Below are 18,853 nucleotides of genomic sequence, written 5' to 3'. Positions count from 1 at the left end.
GGGCCCAGGGCCCACATGTATACTACAAGACCACAGGGACTTATGCAGAGATCATGTTGAACTGGCTATGGGCACATGCGCCCGGCACCCTTATTGGCAGGGCCACATGTACAGTGACGCCTGCGCTGGATGTGTGTGGGGTGAATATACGCCAACCCACAAGGGATGTCTGGTGTTGGCAACCACTTGGACATTGGATACCAGTGTAACGCAAACAGAAAAAAACATGCAATACAGAGTCAACTGAGGAGCAACATGGGGTGAGCCGGATGAAATCCAGAGGGCAGCCAGCATGCAAACAGAAGTGTCCGTGAGTCGCAGTGCACTGGGCTGTGGACACTAGAGATGAGGGTGCTCAAGTGCACGAAAAGTCTTGGATTGTGCCCCTTCGATATATTCCTGATGCAGATGCAGTGGGGTGTGTCAGACCTGCATCTTATTCACCATCAATGTCTCAGGGCCCCCACACTGTTTGAGGTGACATACCTGCGCAACCGCTCCACAGCACAAAGAAACAATCAGCTACGGACAATGACCTGCGGTGCACTGAGTCACTGGCACCTGGAGTGCTGAGCTGAGTAACAGGCCAATTATGGCATCCACGACAGGCCTGAGTAACCATGAAGTCTGCCTGGACCACCGCTTCAACTCTGGCAGATGGCGTTTGGAGGTTGTCCTTGGGGTGGTGGCGTGTGCCTCCTGTGGTGATGTTTTGGAGTGTTTCATGGGATAGTGGAAGGTGTCCTCCAGGGCAAGATGCTGAAATGCTTTATTTTATCAGTAAGAAGCAAATGGAGGAGAGGAGTACAACAGCCCATTGCCACCACCAATTCCGTATCAGCTACATGGGGGTGAACAAAATTGCCCCATAGTCAATAGGATCAGATGTCACCACTGTTCCACCACAGAGTGTCCATGAATGTCGGGTAACAGACTTAGTGGCACTGGGGCTGAGTGGGGATGCGGACTGCGATGATGCTGGTGCAATGATATAGACTCCGCCATTGCTGAATTATGACTCTGTGACCTACTGGGCCGCAGTGTAGGCCATAGGCAGCGATCAGCAGTGGCCCAAAGACACGTGTATTTGGCTCACCATGCACAGCACTAGTGAAACCAGGGCAGTTGTTGGTACTGTATGAACATCTCCGTAACGATGATCCTTTTCTCTTCGCCAAGTTGCAAGGTGACATCCTCCTAGGCCTCTCCTTGTGTGCAATGATGTGTAATCTGCCTTTGCATACTCAATGTTTAGTTTCAAATCTGTGGCCTACTCAAGCACAGCCTAGGCCAAAGTCAGTGTAGGCCGGAGGCAGTGGACAGCCCGGGCCTTTCACTGAGTGTCACCGGCATAGGTTGGTTGACCCACGGCCTGCGTAGTTTAGGTTCAGTGGCACCACGTGTTTGGTCACCTCTGTGACTGTGACCCGGCTTTCGTCTGGACTGAGCTGCATCTTCCTCTTACTCCTCTCCGTGCGTCCACTGGTGTGGACTCAGCCATTCGTGGCAGTAGAATATGTAAATGAGAAAGGAGTAATATGGGACAGCGTCGGGGGACAGCGGTGATCTGAAAGGCCGGCAGGGTCACGGGTCTTGGGCTTGGAGCTTACACTGGCATGTGGTGGACCCTCAGTGATACACGCCGGTGTAGGATGCTGATTAGTGTGGCCTGGCTGCGTAGGGTCAGCCCTGACGGGTCTGAGGTCCAGCGGGCCAGGGTATGACAGGCACACAGGATCTCAGGCAACTTCACTAATGAGGACGGCATCGGCCTCATGGCGGGGTGGGAGACGCCGCCCTGGCAGAGACGTTGGGCTTTCCGGAAGAGGACAACGCCCAGGGCTACGTGCTTTTTATTCACACCCCTACGCTGGTCTGGTGAATACCAGCCCAAACCACTCTGCTCATGCTTATGGATGGGGCATAACAGGAAACATTTCCGCAAGGACCCCCACTGGCTGGGGTTACATGGTTGCGTCCACTGTCCACTACACTCCATTCACCAGAGGTGTATGTCGCCTTGGATATGGGTGTGTTCTGCATACTGCGATTTGTTCAGCACTTCGCCGCCACTCTTGGCATTGTGTACTTTCCCAATCATGGTTCTACTGCATCCTTCACATATGCCTGGTTGCCTCCTCTCTCAACATTTGCCTATTGTGTGGCTGAGGTGCCATTCCATAGATTGGTCATGTTCACGGCTTGCCCAGGTCACCTTTGTGAGTTGTTCTATCGTGTCTGGTGGGTAGGTATATTTTTGTGCATCTTTGTTGTGGACTTGTGACGTGTGCATTGCCAGAGTTGTGGATTGCATGGTTGTGGAGTTGAGGTGAGAAGGGTGTTAAGTGGGAAGTTGCCAAGGGGCTGTGCATTTCCCTTTGTGCCATCCTGGGACGGCTGGTTGCTGTTGGACTGTCGGAGAGAGAAGGGATCATCCACATAGGCTGTGTATTTGGATGCCACATTGGTGAAAGTACCACGATGTTTGGATGTTGCCTGCACATTGATGAGTGACATGTGCTTCCTGTTGCGCTGATTGTGTGCTGTGTCACCTGGGGGCACAGGTGGGACATGTGTGCAGTGGATTGCCCCCTACATGTGCGTGCATCTGGCTATGGCGTAAGGTCCTTACTTGGTCTCCTGCGGTTCCTGCGCATTGTGTTGGCCATATGGGAACTGGGGTGCCAGGGTGATGGTGATGTCCAGGACAGGCGTGGGGGTCTTGGATGTGGCTGGCTGTGAGACTCCGCTGACTCTGGCGGGTGTTGTTTGGGGTGTGCCAGGGGTCAACAGGTGGTGTACAGCCAGCAGCTTGCTGTTGGGTGGGATGTTGGTTGTCCGCTGTGTTGGTGCCGTAGGCCTGTTTTGCGATGATGGCCAGGATGCATAGGATGGTTGTCCCTTTCAGCCTGTAGTGGACAGTGACATTGTCAAATGTTGGGCCTTATAGGCAGGTGTGTTTCCTGGGGGGCCATTGTCTTTGTCTGCGCTGCCTCTGTGGTGGTCCGAGGGGGGTGCCAGGTGGGTGATGTGACCCTCTTGGATGTCCGTGCTGCATGATGAGTGGTTCCATGGCATCTGTTACCCTTCGATGACGCTCTGGGCAGGGCTCCCTATTGTAGTGCAGGCTGCCGTCCGACTTTACACCAGGTCAGAGCAGGTGTAAAATTCCTACTGCTAACAAGCCTTATCTCGTGTTTTGTGTTGTGGTGGTGTTGCAGGTTTTTTACACGGGAACGCCTACTCTGCATCTCATTAGAGATAGTTGCTGGGGTCCTCTGTGGCGATATTTTTTGCGGCAGCTATTGCGGGAAAAGTGGTGCTGTGGGCTGTTACCACCTGCTTGTGAATGGTGGGGTAAATTTATCACGACTTTGGCTGCGATAAAGGGCAGTTAATTCCACTATAGCTCCTTGTGAATATGCCCTTTTTTTTTTACTTTTAACCATACTGCACAGTTGCATAACATGGAAAAAATGCTGACAAAGCCTAGAGATCTTGCAAAGGCGAGACCTATTGGCTCTGTCAATGCTTGTTTCTACCTGCGGTTCCAGGGCTATGGCGCTTTAAACCAACACAGGCAAAAACAACCGTTGATGGACAGAATACAGAACAATGTCATACATTCACCCCAGTACAGAGATCTGGGCCTAAATCCATCGTTTTTTTGCTCAACATGCCATTCCAGTTTGAACCCAGCCATATGCAAATCAGTCTTGACCCTGTGCCCCATGTGAACAGTCCAGCCCAAACTAAAAAGGCAGGTCCTCCCTGGACTGATAACAAGCATCCAAGGACCGATTTCGGGCTTTCAGCCCTCATCAGCCTGGATAGCTTTATTCCAGTGGCATGGAGAGCACAGGACTCACGTCTGAGCATACCCGTCCCACTCGGGGTGACGAATGCAAAAACAACAGTTGATGGACAGAATGCAGAACAATGTCATACATTCACCCCAGTACAGAGACCTGGGCCTAAATCCATCGTTTTTTTGCTCACCGTGCCATTCCAGTTTGAACCCAGCCATATGCAAATCAGTCTTGACCTTGTGCCCCATTGTAACAGTCCATCCCGAACTGCCAGGCCAGGTCCTCCTCCCTGGACTGGAAACAAGCATCCTAGGACCGGTTGAGGGCTTTCAGCCCTCATCAGCCTGGATAGCTTGATTCCAGTGGCATGGGGAGCACGGGACTCATGTCTGAGCATACCCGTCCCACTCGGGGTGACAAATGCAACAACAACAGTTGATGGACAGAATGCAGAACAATGTCATACATTCACCCCAGTACAGAGATCTGGGCCTAAATCCATCATTTTTTTGCTCACCATGCCATTCCAGTTTGAACCCTGTCATATGCAAATCAGCCTTGAATCTGTGCCCCGTGGGAACAGTCCAGCGCGCACTCCAAAGCCAGGTCCTCCTTGGACTGGAAACAAGCATCCAAGGACCGGTTTTGGGCTTTCAGTCCTCATCAGCCTGGATAGCTTGATTCCAGTGGCATGGAGAGCACGGGACTCACGTCTGACCCTCAGTGAAGTTTTCGCTCCTCCCCTGGTCTTTAATCATTGATCTCCCCAGGACCTCAACCAGCCTTTGCTGTCCCTGTCCCTGCCCACCCACCTGGTCCTGTTCACTGCCTACTTCTATAGACAGCTGAGACCTAGCTACTTTTGTATGATGCCCGGTGGTGCGACCTCGCGAGCTGTAGGGGAGATGGACTTAGGACTCCCTCCTTTGACTATCAACTACCCAGCCGGACTTCAGGCAAACACTCCTGTGTCTCTCCTGACCTTATCTTCCCCCTCTCCCTTACCCCAACCCTCACCCCTCTCCGCTCCTACTCTTTCCAGCTTCTGTCCTCTGCCCTCACCTGCCCTTGCCCTTTATCCCCACCCTGTTTTTCTGTGAACCTCTTCCCTCGTCACCTGAGACTGAACTATTTTGTCTAATGCCCGATGGAGCTACTTGGTTTAGCTATAGGGAAGATGGGCCGTGGATTCCCTCCTTGGTCGTCACCTACCCAGTCGGTCTTTAGACAGACTTCCTTTTGTCTCTACTGTTGTCTCTTCCCTTATCCTCACTTTCTCACCTCCCCTACCCCCCACTACTTTTCGCTCTCCTTTCTCTCCTCTCCTAATGTATTGCTGATTGGTTGATGTAATGTGTAATTGTTGATCTTTTCTGTTATATTGTTGAACCACATTGTTGCACTTCCTTTCGTCTCTCCTGTCGTCTCCTCCCGCATCCTGCATTCTCCCTCTATTTATGTCTCTCCTTCTCTCCTCTCTCAATGTATTGAGACTGAACTATTTTCTCTGATGCCCGATGGAGCTGCCTGGTTTAGCTATAGGGGAGATGGGCCGTGGATTCCCTCCTTGGTCGTCACCTACCCTGTTAATCTTTAGACAGACTTCCTTACGTCTCCCCTTGTTTGTCTCGTCCCTTATCCTCCCCTTTTCACCTCCCCTACTTTTCTCTCTCCTTTCTCTCCTCTCCTAATTGTATTGCCTATTTTTTGATGTATTGTCTAATTGTTGAACTTTTTCTGTTACATTGTTGATTCTCTAGTAAAGCGCTCTGATACCTTCGAGTCGAGCCAGCGCTATATAAAACTCTATAAATAAAATAAATAAATAAATAAAATAAATAAGACTGTCATGCAGGTCAAGACAATCCAGGGCAAGAAGAAAAGGAGCAAATCCCTGATACACTTTGGCAAAAATAAGCGCTTCAGGAACTTTGAATAGTGTTTTTTCAGAAACAAGACCCACGTTTAGTTATTTTCTGAAAGTGAACGTGTCAGCCAAGTGTTCTCTCACCATATTCGGTGGCAAAAACTCTATTTCAACACCACAAGACGCGACAAAAATTCAATCATGCACAATCCTCATCATCACATCCACCAGCTATATCTGTTCAGAAAATGTTCAGCTCTCCCGAGTTGGAATGGGTTGAGCTGCCATTCTTTTATCAGCACAAAGCAAAGTGCTCTGAAAGTGCTCTGAAAAAACTCCTTTACTGACAAACACATGAAAAAAAACCTTGGTACGAAACCACCTCAACTGACCAATGCAAATGGATTCCCCAGTGTGCACAGCTTAATGCAGGAACGTGTTCAGAACAGCAGGGGCTGCACTCTGCCTTGGGTTCTTGATAAGTAGGAAGGAATGGAAAAAGGCTACATGTTATAATTACCAGAGAAGCAGTACTATTTTTACAGCGGAAGCAACGTGCCCATTATCCAACCACTGCTGCTAATGCACGGAAAGCAGTACACTACGCATCACTCCAGCGACAGTATGCCTTGGCCACTGCCCCACCACGGCTGCCAATTCCTTCGTCGCTGGCCCCACACTGAGATGGCTTCCTTCAAACACAGTTAGCGGCCAATTAGAAACTTTCCACACGTTTAAAAGCTCTGAATACTAGAGGCGAATAGCATAAGTAAATGCTGTAGGGTATTTTTTTTTAAAGGATTTATTAAATTTCTCCGTAGAAATAAGATGCAATGTTTGAAGACCATCGGGAGTTTACTGAGATGAAAAGGAAAATGCTTCTGAAGGGCTTTTTGGCCAAGGAACTGAACTTAATAAAGCCTGCAGGGAGTGCTAACCAAAGGTAAACAGGAACTTGAGGTTTCACGGATTACGTTCCAATTTTCTAGAAGACGTTTGTAGGAGTTTCGAAAACTGATTTTAATTCTGAAACAAGCTACTGTATTAGGGACGCAAGTAAACAAGGACTAATGTCATTCCTTCTTTAAAGCTTACTGGTAACACCTTAGGACAGTGGTTCCCAAACTTTTTTGACCCGTGACTCCCTTGGCCTAATTGGCAGTTGGCCATGGCTCCCCACCCTTTTTTACCTGTGAGCGAGTGGGGGATGTAAGCATGACTTCGGAAGTACTTCCTGTTGTCTCCCTTAAATTAATTGGGATGCAATGAAGGTATTATAATCATATTTGAAACAAAATAAAAAGATAAGTGAGAAACGATACACCAATGCTGCAAATACAGCAGACCAGAGACAAGCTACAGCCACAAATGCAGCAAAGCACGAATAATTTCTGCAAATGCTAAGAGTACACACACATCGAAGTAGCAAATGCAGCACAGCACATTCAAGTCATCCAAGCAAACACACGATACACTACCATTCACACATAAACGCATGCAAATGCTGAAAATACAATGCTGCACACAAGACTATTGCGGCAAATGTAAAACAACACCCACACCAATTCAGCAAATGCCGTGGAGCACACACACCACTGCACAATGCTGTGGAGCACATGTAAGGCAATGAAAAGGCAGCAGATAGCAGATGCAACAGAGCACACACATGCTCCAGTGATGCAAACTGTGTGCCTGGTCCCAAACCCTTATGCCAGCTGTGAGTTTGTATATATTTGTGTCCTCAAACTCATCTTAATGAACTCCTTTAACATAGCTCTTAATGCCAGATTGGAGGACACAGAACATAACCCTGCCTAAGAAGTCAGGATACGCCAATCCAGGGCTAATACTCGTCGATGTTACTGTCCCTAGCTGCAAGTAAGAACAGCTTGCACAAATTATTTGAAACCTTTTTGGATATTTGCTAGGAGTGTTAACGCTTTATGAAGGCCAGTACATCAAGAATTATGGTAGCCAACGGACTACTTTACTACTGTTTGAAACATTCTATTTGAGTGAGTAAGTCCACAGAAACAAAACTCAGTTTCTCTTTTTTGTATTTACTTAGCTGAGCTTTGGATATGAAAACTGTTTGGGTTATACAGTTCAGATTAACTTCCCCGGTTTCTGTGAAGTGAGCAGTCCTTTCAGAGAGACTATTTAACAGGCTCACAAGTCAGCATGAAAACACCATCTTGCCTTAATATGCAACCCAACCTCATTAAGCATTCACAATTTGCCATACGTAATTCCTCAGTGTGGCCATTCACATCAGCAGACAAATATATAATTATAAGCCAAGTTAAAAGTGACCAATGAAATCGTGCTAAGGCGCTTTTATGATTTCTTTAACGAGCTCCGTGGAGCCCCCCTCTTTACAATAAAAATAATGCTGGTGATATTGGTGTAAAACGGAGGTGGCGCAGAAGATTGGCATGGCATTTGATTAATAATACTACTGATCAAATGCCAAGCCATCTTCTGCACAACCTCCGTTTTACACCTGTATCACCAGCATAATATTTACTGTAAAAAGGCGGGCTCCACGTAGCTCGTTAAAGAAATTATAAAAGCACCTTATCACAATGTCATTGGTCACTTTGATCTTGGCTTATAATATGTTGAAAAGCCCCATTGCTAATATTGTGGCAGAAAAAATTAAGCATTTCGTTACAACAATTAAAGACCAGAAGAGCAATTTTATCTCGTGTGCTCTCTTTAAATGAGATATTTGGAGAAAGCAGTCTTTTTTTTTAATCATAAGTGTCAGCAATTTATTGCACTGCTGAGAATAAAATCAAATTGAAGAGGACCCCTGACTGTTAGTTCTGTCTGGTTGTTTTTTCAGTTTTATTTAGCGCATGCTCGACGTGACGGTATTGGGGCACTTTACACAACAAGCACCAGTTACTTGTCCCGTTCCTTTTTTGAAAGGCACAAGGAGGTGGAGTGATTTGCCCAGAATCACAGGATGTTGAACAGACGCTGAGATTCCCACCTGGTTTCCCAGTTTCAAAGTCAGCAACTCTGGCAGAGTCGTTACGGATGCTCTCTATGTAAAGTCACTACTACGATATTTAATATACGAGGCAGTGAACCGTGCCGTTCACCGCACTGTGGTAATAACATCATATAATTGCACTTTAGTTATCAATGCGTACGTGCCCTTTCCTAGCAGGGGGTATGTAAATGACGTGTTATTTGGATGTTTCTATATACGTACAATTATTAAGCATTTTCTACTCATTTTCCTTTCTGAAAAGAAGTGATGCCTGTTCACCATTGCACACCCAGAATACAATCGCCCTCGTGCACACTTGTAAAATGACACCTTTAATATTCTGAACCCACCCTTTTTGGTGGTCACCATGGCTCGTCCCTCCGCAGCTGCACCTTCACCCTCGAAAGCTGAGTCAGTGGCGCCTCATCTCCGTGCCGAGTCCAGCGCCTATAATATATATATTATAAGATAAGTTGGCGCGCTCTTGGGTCAAACCATGTTTCCGGATATTTCAGGTGGAATGTATTTTGCGCCGCGGCAGCAGCAAACTTCACTTCCCCACATTGTGAGCGCGGCACCCCTGGCGACTAATAATGGCGCACCGGGGTGCCGCGGCGCACAGTTTGGGAACCACGGCCTTAGGAGAATGAAAACAACAAGGAAGTAACTTTGGGGCCTATTAGCAAGAAATAGCGGTATTTATCGCTAAACGTGGTTAGCAACTTTTTTTTATCGCTGGCTATCGCTGGATATTTTAGCAGAGAAAACATGCTATTAGCAACGTTTTTCTCCATTGTGCTAAAATATCCAGCGATAGAGGCGAAATGCGAGAATATCGCTGGAAATTTATTTATATTTATTTATAGTATTTGTAGAGCGCTTCTGTAACCCTACGGGCATCCTGGCGCTGTGTTCACATAGCTAATTAACACTGTGCATCATGGGCATGAGGGATATCCTGAGTTGGAGTTAGTTTTTTGGGAAGATCCACGTTTTCACCTTTTTTCGAAAGGCCATCAGATCATCTGTTTTCCTGATATCAATAGGTAGTCTATTCCACAGATGAGCTGCCGCTATACTGAAGGCTCTGCCACCACAGGTGGCTTTCCTGATCCTGGGTATGTTGATAAGATTGGATGAGGAAGAACGAAGGGACCGAGTGGGTTCATACCACTTGAATTTGTTTTGAAGTGGTCGGGGGCCCAACCCATGCACTGCCTTAAACACCGTGCATAGGGATTTAAAGAGAATCCTCTGATGTACAGGTAACCAGTGTAGGTCGGCCAGAGCGACGGTGGTGGAGGATCTTCGCTCTCGAGAGAGTGCCAGTTTTGCTGCAGCCGCCTGGATGCTCTGAAGTCTGGCGATCAGATAGGCAGGGGATTCCAGTTGCAGAGCCTTACAGTAATCCAGGCAGCTTAGAATGGTGCTCCTAACTATGTTAGCTCTGACCTGTGGTGGTAGAAAGGGTAGTAGCTTTCGAAGTCCTTGCATTAAGGCGAAGCAGCTACTTACCAGCTTATTAACATTGGTCTCTAGGCTCAAGCTGTCATTGAAGCTGACTCCGAGGTTTCTTACTGATTTTACTGGGGTCAGTGACTCTCCTGGCTCCAGAGGCCAGAAGTCCATGGGTAGACTTCTAGTGATTTTACCTACTTTACAATGTAGTATTTCGGTTTTGTCACTATTAAATTGTTGTGAGTTCTGATTTAGCCAGGATGACATTTCCAACATACAGGTATGAAAGGTCTCAAGAGAGTTTGCGCGTGTCCCATCAAGAGAAATCATCAGTTGCGTGTCGTCCGCATAGTTGATCACGCTGATGCCATGAGCCTTGATGATGCCCAACAGGGGTTGCATATATATATTAAAAAGTATCGGGCTAATTGCAGACCCCTGTGGGACCCCATGTGGAACTGTAACAAACTCAGACTGGTATGGGGGGATTGTTACCGCCTGCCATCTGTCCGTCAAATAGGAGTGAAACCAATCGAGCACCGCTCCCCCAACTCCAATGCTTTTTAGTCTTGTCAGCAGAATGTCGTGACTCACCATATCGAAAGCGGCGGACAGGTCTAGCAAGATTAAAATTGCTGATTCTCCCCTGTCCGCCCTCAATCGTAGGTCGTCCAAAACCATCAGTAAAGCTGACTCGGTTCCATGGGCTGGTCTGAAACCGAATTGCTCCTCTTCAAGGATGTTGTTAGTTTCCAAGAAGAGGGCTAGTGACCTGCTAACAAGCCTCTCCATGATCTTAACTGGGTATGGCAGGCGTGATATAGGTCGATAGTTTTTGTAGCAGTTTGGATCTAAATTTGGTTTCTTCAGTAGGGGGGTGACAACCGCCAGTTTCCAATCTTTTGATACCGTGCCCGTAATAAAGGATTGATTGCACAGCTTCCAAAGTACTGGAAAGAGTTCGTCCCTGAATTCCTTTACTATTTTGTGAGGTAAAGGGTCCAAGGGAAATCCTGATGTTATATTGAGGGCTGTTCTTGTAAATTCTAGTTCTGTCGGGGTCTCAAAGTTCTCCAAGATGGCCTTTGGAGTGGGGCATCTTATATTGCCTCCATACTTCTCCCTATTCTCAGTGTTACTGTTGTTCTGCACTAGAGGAGTGGGGGCCTCCTTCATACCCTCGATGATTTTGGTGATTTTGTCCTGAAAGAAGGATGCCAGATCATCACATAATTCCTGTGAGGGCTTAATTTGGCTATTAGCACACTCAGGATGAGACAGTTCTTTGATTATCCTAAAGGTGTCACGAGATTTGTTTGAGCTGTTTAGTATTAGGTCTGCGAAGTAGTTCGCTTTAGCTAAGGTGATCTCTTTTTTATACTTCACAATTGCCTGTCTCCAGATCAGTTTCTCCTGCTCTAGGTAGTTTTTCCTCCAATACCTCTCTGCCTTTTTACAGGCCTTTTTCAGTTCTTTCAATTTGACCGTATACCAGGGCGCGGGGGGTTTTCCTCTTCTTCTAATTGCTTTTAATGGTACGATGTCGTCAAGCTTCCTGGTTACCTCTTTACACAATAGATGATAGTTTGTGGTTATATCGTTCCCTAAATTGAACGAATTTCCTGCTTGACGGAAGTCGAACTTCCCTTCTTCTTTCCTTTTTAGCAGACCCTTCCAGTCACGGCTGATGAAGGTCCTAGTCTGCGTGTTTATTGGTCCATTGTTGACCGAGGTATGAATGTTAAATAATAGGAGATGGTGGTCTGACCAATCTACTGGTAGTGTTGTTCCCATAGTGATTAGATCTTCTGCAGCAAATATTAGATCCAATATATTACCTTGTCTGTGTGTGGGGGTAGTTGTCCATTGTTTCAAGCCCAGATTGTCACAAGATTGCGTGATATTATAGAAGGCCGTGTGTAGCTGGTCGTTATCCCATAGGTTAAAATCTCCCAGGACCAGCAGTCTGCTATGTGAGGTTGACATATTGTTGATAACAGTGATCAGTTCCTGTTGTTGTGTTGCGTTAAAATGCCCCGGTGTTCTATAGCAGATTAAGCTCGTGAGGCAATGGCCTGCATCATGTGTTATTGAAATCCCGAGAACTTCGGCACATGAGATCATGTCAATGTCCAATGTTGCAACATTTAACTCCTCCCTAAAAATGATACCTATTCCTCCCCCTTTTCCCTTGGTCTTAGGTTTATGAACAATCTTGTATCCTTCTGGACATGCGGGCCCTAGCTCTGATTCCATTCCCACTGCTGTCCATATCTCGGTTAGAAATAGAATGTCCAGGTTGTGGGATTCGATCAGTAGCTGTATTTCGGTGGCATGTTTCGGGAGGGATCTGACATTTAGTAGTCCACTGAATAATTCTCCCTTGGTAGTGTGCTTATATCCAGCATGCTTTAGCGGGGTACGCCTGTTGTCTGGGGTCTGACAATGTTTAGATAGTAATTCAAGTGGGAGGGGATTTATATGTGGTAAGCGCCCTAGGCAGTTAGTGCAGGGGTTCTTGTCCTCAGATATTATATTTGGGGCTAGTCATGGACAGGTGGCTCTGCCAGCCAGTGGATCCAGCAGCATGAGTGCTTCCCTACTATATATGTAAACCTCAGGGTCCGGGGTCCGGGACGGTCGACCAGGGGGGGTTGCCCTATGCCCGGTCTCGGCGCGAACGAGCGCAGATGAGCTTGCCTTAAGCGCGCCTTTGGCACGCAATCGTCGCTTCCGGCACAAACACATCCTTTATGGTAGTGGAGTAGGTGGTAAAGGGGGGCGTGGCTGGTGTCAGTGGGCGTGGCTTTGGGTTCGGCCAATGGCGTCCGTTCTTTGGAAAGCACCCGCCCGCGTCAGCGTTCTGCTCGCTGTGCGGGGAAATAGTGCCTTAAGTCCCTTTTAAAATGCAGTTACACAAGTTTTAAAAAATAGCTCTCAAATTATCCCTGCTCCCGGCTGTGCCTCAGGAGAAATAACTACAAACACCGCGCTCGCAGTCAGCGCGCGTTTTGTACCAGGTAAGGGGGCGTGGCTGGTGTCAGTGGGCGTGGCTTTGGGTTCGGCCAATGGCGTCCGTTCTTTGGAAAGCACCCGCCCGCGTCAGCGTTCTGCTCGCTGTGCAGGGAGATAGTGCCTTAAGTCCCCTTTAAAATTCAGTTACAATGCAGTTACACAAGTTTTAAAAAATAGCTCTCAAATTATCCCTGCTCCCGGCTATGCCTCAGGAGAAATAACTATAAACACCGCGCTCGCAGTCAGCGCGCGTTTTGTACCAGGTAAGGGGGCATGGCTGGTGTCAGTGGGCATGGCTTTGGGTTCGGCAAATGGCGTCCGTTCTTTGGAAAGCACCCGCCCGCGTCAGCGTTCTGCTCGCTGTGCGGGGAGATAGTGCCTTAAGTCCCTTTTAAAATGCAGTTACAATGCAGTTACACAAGTTTTAAAAAATAGCTCTCAAATTATCCCTGCTCCCGGCTGTGCCTCAGGAGAAAAAACTATAAACACCGCGCTCGCAGTCAGCGCGCGTTTTGTACCAGGTAAGGGGGCGTGGCTGGTGTCAGTGGGCGTTGCTTTGGGTTCGGCCAATGGCGTCCGATCTTTGGAAAGCACCCGCCCGCGTCAGCGTTCTGCTCGCTGTGCGGGGAGATAGTGCCTTAAGTCCCTTTTAAAATGCAGTTACAATGCAGTTGCACAAGTTTTAAAAAATAGCTCGCAAATTATCCCTGCTCCCGGCTGTGCCTCAGGAGAAATAACTATAAACACCGCGCTCGCAGTCAGCGCGCGTTTTGTACCAGGTAAGGGGCGTGGCTGGTGTCAGTGGGCGTGGCTTTGGGTTCGGCCAATGGCGTCCGTTCTTTGGAAAGCACCCGCCCGCGTCAGCGTTCTGCTCGCTGTGCGGGGAGATAGTGCCTTAAGTCCCTTTTAAAATGCAGTTACAATGCAGTTACACAAGTTTTAAAAAATAGCTCTTAAATTATCCCCGCTCCCAGCTGTGCCTCAGGAGAAATAACTATAAACACCGCGCTCGCAGTCAGCGCGCGTTTTGTACCAGGTAAAGGGGCGTGGCTGGTGTCAGTGCGTGTGGCTTTGGGTTCGGCCAATGGCGTCCGTTCTTTGGAAAGCACCCGCCCGTGTCAGCGTTCTGCTCGCTGTGCGGGGAGATGGTGCCTCAAGTCCCCTCCAAAATGCAGACACAATGCAGCTACACAAGCCCCAAAAAACAGCTCTCAAATTATCCCAGCTCCCGGCTGCGCCCCAGGAGAAACAACCACAAACACCGCGCTCGCAGTCAGCGCGCGTTCCGTACCAGGTAAGGGGGCGTGGCTGGTGTCAGTGGGCGTGGCTTTGGGTTCGGCCAATGGCGTCCGTTCTTTGGAAAGCACCCGCCCGCGTCAGCGTTCTGCTCGCTGTGCGGGGAGATGGTGCCTTAAGTCCCTTTTAAAATGCAGTTACAATGCAGTTACACAAGTTTTAAAAAATAGCTCTCAAATTATCCCTGCTCCCGGCTGTGTCTCAGGAGAAATAACTATAAATCCAGCGATATTCTCACTTTAACGCCAAAGGGGGCTTAATCTGATAATCCACCCCGACTGAATATACAGGTAAGTCAACTTTTTAGCAGGTGTTAGTTTATAGCGATAATCACAATTTTTTTATCACTTCGTCTGCCTTGTTGATAGGAGATAGCTTTGTTAGTTACTGTTTTCAGTCGCTAACAGTTTGGGTACGCCCACTTTGCATGTCATTAGTGATAAATATTGCTGACATGCAAAGCGGGCCCCAAAACCTGTAACTATCACCTAAAAGCTATCGCTAACTGCTGTTAGCGACAGCTTGCTAATAGGGCGTTAAAATATCGCCGCTTTAGTGGAAAAAAGTCCCGCTAAAGCGGCGATATTGCCCTTGCTAATATGCCCCTTTGTCTCCTGTGTGGCCACCCTGTACAAAATCACACAGCTTCACCATCAATTGATGGAGCTCCCAACCTTCTAAAACCACTGTTTCCCCTCATTTACAATTGGGGCATGGCAGGATGTCTGCAAGAAATTGGACTAATTTAGAACATGCCTATGCAAGAGATATTTGATTTGCCAATGTTTTATTTTTTGGCCAGGCTGCACAGCCAGAGGCTGCTGTGCAACAAGGCTAAACATAAAGTAAAAAAAGCTCTATGACACGCTAACATTGTCCTTGGCATATCTTGAAGGTGGCTAGGATTCTGTATTTTGTTCATGACCTTGTAAAGCTGTAGAATTAAAAGCTCATTTAACTCACAGATTGTTGCTTAAAGCTTTTGCTACAATGGTTATTGCAAATGCATGCCTCCTGTGATACTATAATGTTGCTAGGTGTCGGAAAAAGCAACTGCACTCCTGGAAGACAATAAGACGTCTATTTTTATCAAATGTCTTCAAAATTCAAATTCTCAAAACAGTGTGACTATGTGGCTGTGAGGTAAACGATTCTTCAATACGAACACGGTAGGTATTCTGAATTTGCAGTGAGATCGCCTGTATGACAGTTTTCTGATCAGTGCATCTTTGTGTCTCACACTATCTGGAAGTTGGTCTGCACATCTGACTCACTCTCTAAAAGGAGTTTCTAGCCTATCATGATCAATGATTGCAGCAGAACATCAGCAACCATCATCTACCAGACCTGTTCGGAAACGTTTGTCACATGGGATATGGCACCTATTACTTGTGTGCCTTTAAGTATTTGTAAGGTTACACGAAGTACCTTGTATAACTCCAAACTCAATAATAAATAAATTAGTCAGCGTAAAAGCAGTAAATCTATCATCATAGGGCAGAGAGGTCAGGTGCATGTCGGTATCACAGTAGTCTTTTGTGTATCCGTCAGTATCAGGGCAATGAGTTGAAGTGTCTGCAAACATCAGGGCAATGATTCCGTTTATCTGTCCTCATCAGGGAGTTGAATCTCTGTGTCTGTCAGTATCAGGGCAACAAATCAAGTGAAAGGTAGTATTTATCCAGTCATTTTGGGTTTATTAGCAATAAACCATTGTGTCAGCATTAGGGCAGTTTGTGTATGTGTGGCTGACAATATCAGTGTAGCAAGTGTCTGTGTGACAGTATCAGCAGTGGGTACACAAATCTGTCAAAACACTGAGGGACACATTTATGAGAACGGACACATCCCTGAGCATCATCATAGTGACTGAGCAAATGGTATCTTCAGAACATTATCTGCCTGGAAGGACTAATATATTCACCTGTGCTGACAATGTAACAAAAACCCGTCCAAATGCGATAGTCTCCTTTGACTGGGGAGAGGTTGCTGGGCAAAATGAAGTAGCAATCTCTTCAACTAATACCAGTTGATTGTTTGCTTGGCAATGACCTGGAGTCCTGCGCTGATGCAGAACTGCGAATCCATGCAGAAATTCTTGGAATCCCACAGCAAGTTGTGTGTAAAAATCCGAGCATAGCGCAGATCCCAGAGTAAAAAAGAGGTGCTGGAGTCTGGTAGAGTGGTCCAGCCCTCCAAGGGAAAAGACAAGCAGACTAGGGAACCATCTGCTTATCAGACACCAGACACTTCTCCTCTAGGGGGAAGAAGAGTCAGCCATGCCTGCTTTTTGCCTACAGGGAAGTGCCACAGAAGGGAGCGTGGTTCTTCCCATTTGAACTTTTGTTTGGTCCTCACATTGAGCCTTGTTGAGGAGGAAAGGGTGAAAACTCATGTTGAACCTAAACACTATGGTTGTATGATAGTTCAATGATTGCCTCTACAATGCATGCCTGAACCATGTGGTCTCAACCACGATAGCTTCTTTTTCACGCATGCCTTTGCAATGCAATGTTGTGTTAAAGACATGATTGGTAAAAGGAAGTTTGTGGTAAAGATTACACCCCTGCTCCCAGCCCTAAAAACTGACCATTTTCCACTGCCATGCCCTAAAAATTGTCCCCACTCCCTAAAAATGACCTCGACCCCAGCCCCCCACCCTGAGGCATAAAAACTTACCCCTACCCCTGAAAACTACCCCAACCCCCTACCCTATAAACAACTCCAACCCCCTGAACCCTAAAAACGGCCACACCCTGCGAAACTACCCCCAACCCCCCAAACCCGGCCCCAGCCCCACTTACTAACCCTATCCTCTCTTGGTCCTTCCTCTTCCTGTGCTTGCCCATTTCAGCATCTAGACCATGCACGGCCTTAACCACCATATTCCTGGTTAAGGCAGGCATGGTTTGGCTTGCAGGGAAACAGCACACATGACCCTTTGCCAAACAGGACATAGTGGACTGTGTACGTGGCCTCCCCTCCACGATTGGAGAGTACATGGAAAAAGCTAGCAAAAGGCTGGTATGGTGGAGTTCCAACCAAGTCAGAAGTTGTTGGTTTTTTAAGTCTGCGGCCCCTAGGCCCCTCCAAGATATGTGGACTGGGCCCAACCATATACTAGAAAGAAGCACTGGTTTCGCCACCCCTGAGACCCATCACCAAGGCTATGCACTCTGTCATTACAGGCTTTGTGTGTTGGTACAGAGAAATCCGGAGTCAACATGGCACACAGTCCTGTGTTCCATGCCTCGGATACACTGCATGGGAAATAGGTAATTCACCCATACTGCAGGCTATTAGCCTAAGGACAGGGTGCCCCATGCCCTTTGCGTTGGTATATCAGCATGAGCAGATATGCCTCTACATTGCCCAGTCCATTTTTAAATTTTTTAAGTCTGCAAGGAAGCCATAAAGAGTACATGGGATGGATACTTATCAACATGAGTTTCCTAGCTCTATGACGGCTACTCTGATTTCAATGGTGTTTGGCACCACACATCTTGTCTCAATAAATCTTCACTGATGTCAGTGTTGGATTTACTAATGTATTTAGACAGGAACACCTCTTGGAGGGTCCCCTGAAAACCTACCAAGCACTGGTTTGGTTCCTGACATGTTTTTACCAGCCTGCCACTACAAGACATGTTTCTGACCTCATGGGGTGAGAGCCAGTGCTCTCAGAGAACAGAGACAAAGCCTGCTCTTGGCAGAGGTGCTTCACACCTCCTCCAAGACAGGATGGCTTTCCTAGGCGGTAAGCTTCAAAGACAATTCTGATTTTGAAATTTAACCCATGAACCTCCTAATAGTTGAGCAGGCCAGACCAACTTTCCTGCTCCACTTTTGGCTGGTGGAAAGGTGGGAAACTTTGTTAAAATAGAAGGAGGGTTCCCTCCCCACTTAGCCTACACCACCCCAGAGTGAGACAGGTGGTGAGACAGGTGGTATGAAACCCTCTCCTGAAATTCCACTATCTTGGGATGGTGAGAAAACCTTCTATCAGCGCTAGGGTAGAGGCTCTTCACACACGAAGTGGGCCCTAGAGCATGTGGACACCCTAAAGGTAAGTAGCCAATTGGCCGCTACCTGTTTCCCATTGTAACACCCTGAAATGCAGTAATTAGGTGGCACCCCAAGACAAGAACATTAGATTTGATGGACAAGAGAAGACCTGGACAAAGAAGACACATTGCTCAAAACCTGAGCCCTGCTGAAGAGGAAAATGGTGCCATACCTTGATTGCTGTTACCAAGACTCTACATTTGATGCTCCTGTGTCGTCCTGAAACCTTAAAGAACTCAAGAACATCGGAGCATCTCCAGCCTTCAAGAAATAACAGTAAAGCTCCCTTGGAGTGAAGGTATCACTCTTCTGCACATCGCAGGAACAAATCTCATGAAATCC

The sequence above is a fragment of the Lissotriton helveticus genome, chromosome 1_1, assembly GCF_964261635.1.
Source record: "Lissotriton helveticus chromosome 1_1, aLisHel1.1, whole genome shotgun sequence".
Taxonomy (NCBI): domain Eukaryota; kingdom Metazoa; phylum Chordata; class Amphibia; order Caudata; family Salamandridae; genus Lissotriton; species Lissotriton helveticus.
This window is presented reverse-complemented; position numbering follows the sequence as displayed.